The 4,775-nt window shown below is 42.2% G+C and overlaps 1 non-coding gene across 1 annotated transcript; it reads left to right on the top strand.

Moving 5' to 3' along the window:
• The first annotated feature begins 3,813 nt into the window (after nt 1-3,813).
• On the top strand, nt 3,814-3,920 carry LOC141694266 (small nucleolar RNA R71). The gene has a single exon (XR_012563586.1). It is a non-coding gene; the product is annotated as a small nucleolar RNA R71 (small nucleolar RNA).
• The last annotated feature ends 855 nt before the right edge of the window (nt 3,921-4,775 follow it).

Here is a 4,775-nt window from a genome sequence, read left to right on the forward strand (position 1 = left end):
AAGTCTTTTATTAATATCAATGAAATCAAAACAAATTACATAAAAGTTATTCCTAAATCCTCATACATGATTGGACTTAGGACATATCTCTTCCAATCTCCCACTTGTACTAAAGCCAATCACACTGGTATATAATACCCATCTTGTCTTTATGACGATCAAAGTGACTCTGAGAAAGTGGCTTTGTGAGTGGGTCTGCTACGTTGTTATGTGTGTCAACTCTCTCGACGTTGACATCTCCTCTTTCAACAATCTCCTTAATCAGATGAAAGCGCCGCAGGACATGTTTGGAATTTCTATGAGACCTAGGTTCCTTGGCTTGTGCTATTGCTGCATTGTTATCATAATACAACACAATAGGCTCTTCAACGCTAGGAACAACTCCAAACTCAGAAACAAATTTCCTCATCCAAACGGCTTCTTTTGCAGCCTCACTTGCAGCTATATATTCTGCTTCCGCTGTGGAGTCAGTCGTTGTAGACTGTTTGGAACTCTTCCCACTAATCGCACCACCATTCATAGTAAACACGTACCCTGACATGGATTTGCTATCAGTTTCTGATTGAAAACTAGAGTCAGTATAACCCTCTATTTTCAACTCAGATTCACCACCAAAAACAAGAAAAATGTCCTGAGTCCTTCACAAGTACTTAAGGATGTTTTTCACTGCTTTTCAGTGGTCTTCACCTGGATTGGATTGATATTTGCTCGTCACACTAATTGAATAAGCAACATCAGGCCTTGTACACAACATCGCGTACATGATAGATCCTATTGCTGAAGCATAAGGAATCTTACTCATACGCTCTCTTTCCTCAGGTGTCTTAAGAGACATTTTTTCGAAAAGGGACATTCCATGGCTCATCAGTATGAGACCTCTTTTGGAGTTTTCCATTCTAAACCTTTTAAGCCCTTTCTGGATGTATGTAACCTTGGTAAGACCTATCATTCTTCTAGATCTATCTCTATAGATCTTCATACCGAGAACGTATGATGCTTCTCCCAAGTCCTTCATGATGAAGTTCTATGATAGCCATACTTTGACTGATTGTAGCATCAGTATATCATTTCCTATAAGAAGTATGTCATCCACATACAATATAAGAAATGTTACCGCGCTCCCACTAACCTTCTTGTAGACACATGGTTCATCTATGTTTTTGATAAAACCAAACTCTTTGATTGTCTCATCAAAACGGATGTTTCATCTACGAGAAGCTTGCCTTAAACCATATATGGTTCGCAGCAGCTTACACACTAGGTGTTCATTTCCCTTAGAAAGAAAACCCTCTGGCTGTGTCATATACACTTCCTCCTCAAGTTCCCCATTAAGGAAGACCGTTTTCACGTCCATTTGCCAGATCTCATAGTCGTAGTAAGCAGCAATCGCAAGCAAAATCCGAATTGATTTTAACAGGGCTACAGGCGAAAAAGTTTCATCAAAGTCAATCCCTTGCCTTTGTTTGAATCCTTTTACCACGAGCCTGGCCTTATAGGTCTCCACCTGGCCATCTGCTCCAATCTTTCTTTTGTATACCCACTTGCACCCAATAGGCTTAACACCTTCAGGCGCCTCAACCAGAGTCCATACTTGGTTGGTATACATAGATTCCATTTCGGATTTCATGGAACTATGCCATTTCTCTGAGTCAACACTACTCATAGCCTCATTATAGGATAAATGATGCCTGCATCTAGCCATTTCAGAATTTCTTTCTTCACCACCTCCTTCATGATGGGATTCAGTCTTCGCTGCTGTTCCACAATTGGCTTACTACCTTCCTCTAGCAGAATTTTATGCATACAATATGAAGGACTTATCCCCTTGATGTCTGCTATGGTCCATCCTATAGCCGATTTGAATTCTCTCAAAATCCTTAAGAGCTTGTCTTCCTCACTACCTGAAAGGTCAGATGAAATAATAACAGGTAACGTAGATGAATCACCTAAAAAAGCATACCTCAAGTGCTCAGGTAATGGCTTGAGCTCCAAGGTAGGTGCTTCCTCTGTTGATGGTTTGAGCTTCCCTTCAGCGTTCTTGAGGTCAGAAGTACCAAGAGATTCAAATGGTATGTCCAGCTTTCGCTTCCAGGGAGAAGCGTTCAGATATTGTAATTGCTCATTGCTATCTTCATCATCGCTGTCAAAATCCCCCACTAAGGCCTTTTCCAATGCATCAGACATTAGCATGTGATCGAGTTCCGAAGTAACCGCAGAATCAATCACATCCAATTTTAAGCACTCCTCATCTTCTGTAGGGAATTTCATTGCCTTGAATACGTTGAAGGTCACATCCTGATCTTGGACCCGCATAGTAAGTTCACCTTTTTGCACATCTATCAAGGTACGGCCAGTATCCAAGAAAGGCCTTCCCAAGATGATAGGAATCTTCTTATCTTCCTCAAAATCCAGAATAACGAAATCTGCTGGAAAGAAGAGCTTATCCACCTTGACGAGCACATCCTCAACTAAGTAATGGAACGGTCAGCCAATTGTAGCGACATGTATGTGGGTTTTGGATCAGGCAGATCCAACTTTTTAAAGATCGACAACGGCATCAGATTAATGCTTGCTCCCAAATCACAAAGGCACTTGTCAAAAGTCAGATTGCCAATGGTGCAAGGAATGGTGAAGCTTCCTGGATCTTTCAGTTTTGGTGGTAACTTTTGCTACAGAACAGCGCTGCATTCTTCCGTGAGAGCAACGGTTTCAAGGTCATCTAGTTTCACCTTCCTTGAAAGAATAGTCTTCATAAACTTCGCATAACTGGGCATTTGTTCCAGAGCCTCAGCGAAAGGTATATTGATGTGAAGTTTCTTGAACACCTCCAGAAACTTCCCGAACTGTCTATCCAGCTTTTGTTGCTGCAATCTCTTAGGAAAAGGTGGTGGAGGATAGAGCTGTTTCTCCCCTGTATTAGCCTCAGGCAGAGTGTGTTCAACAGTAGTCTTCCTTGGTTCCGCCGCTTTCTCCTTTTGCTTAGATTCTTCACCTCTAATTTCAGCTTCTACTTCTTTTGCCTTTTCAGCATCAGCTACTTTTCCAGACCTTAAGGTAATAGCCTTGACTTGCTCTTTAGCTTCCTTCCTGCCTGGTACTTCCGTGTCACGGGGAAGAGTGCCAGGTTGACGATTGAGCACTGCATTGGTTAATTGACCGATTTGATTTTCCAAGGTCTTGATAGAAACCGCCTGACTCTTGCACAACAGCTTAAGTTCCTCAAAATCAGCACTAGTAGGTGCAGCTGCACTTTCCTGTTGAGGATATGATTGCCTTGTAGCATACTGCTGTGGTTGCTGGAATCCAGGTGGGTTAAACTGTTTACTCAATCCTTGCTGATATGGTGGCTGAATAACATTCTGATTATTCCCCCAGCTGAAATTTGGATGATTTCTGTTGTTAGGATGATAGGTCGCTGGCACAGGCTGCTGTTGTCGCTGATAATTATTCACATACTGAACAGATTCATTTACAAGAGAACACTGATCCGTAGCATGAGAACCTGCACAAAGCTCACAAACCATAGCTATTTGATTAACTCCGTACGTAGCCAGAGAATCAACCTTCATTGATAGCGCTTGGAGCTGGGCTGCAATAGCGGTGGCTGCATCAACTTCCAGAATACCTGCTACCTTGCCTGACGTCATCCTCTGAGTTGGGTTTTGATGCTCATTTGCAGCCATCGTCTCTATAAGATTATACGCCTCAGTATAGCTTTTAGCCCATAAGGCGCCTCCAGCTGCTGCATCGAGCATGGGCTGAGATTGGGCCCCCAAACCATTATAGAAACCAGTGATCACCATCCAATCCGGCATTCCATGATGTGGACATTTTCTTAACATTTCCTTGTAGCGTTCCCAAGCCTCGCACATAGATTCTGTAGGTTGTTGCGCAAACTGAGTAAGAGCACTCCTCATAGCAGCAGTCTTTGCCATCGGATAAAACTTCACCAGAAACTTTTGCGCAAGATCTTGCCACGTAGTGATGGACCCAGCTGGTTTAGAATGTAACCAGTCTTTAGCCTTGTCCCTTAGTGAGAATGGGAAAAGCCTCAACTTGATAGCCTCATCAGTCACGCCATTATACTTAAAAGTGCTGCAGATCTCGACAAAATTCCTTATGTGCATGTTGGGGTCTTCAGTTGCCGCTCCTCCAAAAGAAACAGAATTCTGCACCATCTGAATAGTGCCCGACTTGATTTCAAAGGTGTTAGCTTGAATAGCCGGGTGAAGGATGCTTGACTGAATGTCATCAATTTTCGGCCGAGAAAAATCCATAAGAGCTGGATCAGCTTGAACAATACGATCTCCCATGTTTACTGGTTCTTTCTGCTCAGTTCCTGAATCCGAATCCTCAAAATCTAACTTCTCCGGAATATCAAGAACTTCGCATGTCTCCTCAGCTGTATCTAAAGTCCTCTTGCGAGCACGAGAACGAGTTTGCATAAACGCTTGCTAAAGTACCTGAAACACAACCGGAAAAATAAGTAACTACTACGTCCTAATCACTGAGTCCTAATGACCAATGATGGTAAGTACATAAACTAAACAAATACGCCGAGTCCCCGGCAGCGGCGCCAAAAACTTGTTAGGGCAAAAACACGCACTAATATTCACGCAAGTATACGCGTTCGCAAGTAATATAGAATACTTTCTAGTTCGTTCCCTCAGAGACTCAGACTAAATTATTGTCTAATTAAACTCACTCACCAATGTATGATTACTTCTCAATGTTAAGATAATAACACTTAAAATTGTTGATTAAATATTAACTAT

The sequence above is a fragment of the Apium graveolens genome, chromosome 10, assembly GCF_009905375.1.
Source record: "Apium graveolens cultivar Ventura chromosome 10, ASM990537v1, whole genome shotgun sequence".
Lineage (NCBI taxonomy): Eukaryota > Viridiplantae > Streptophyta > Magnoliopsida > Apiales > Apiaceae > Apium > Apium graveolens.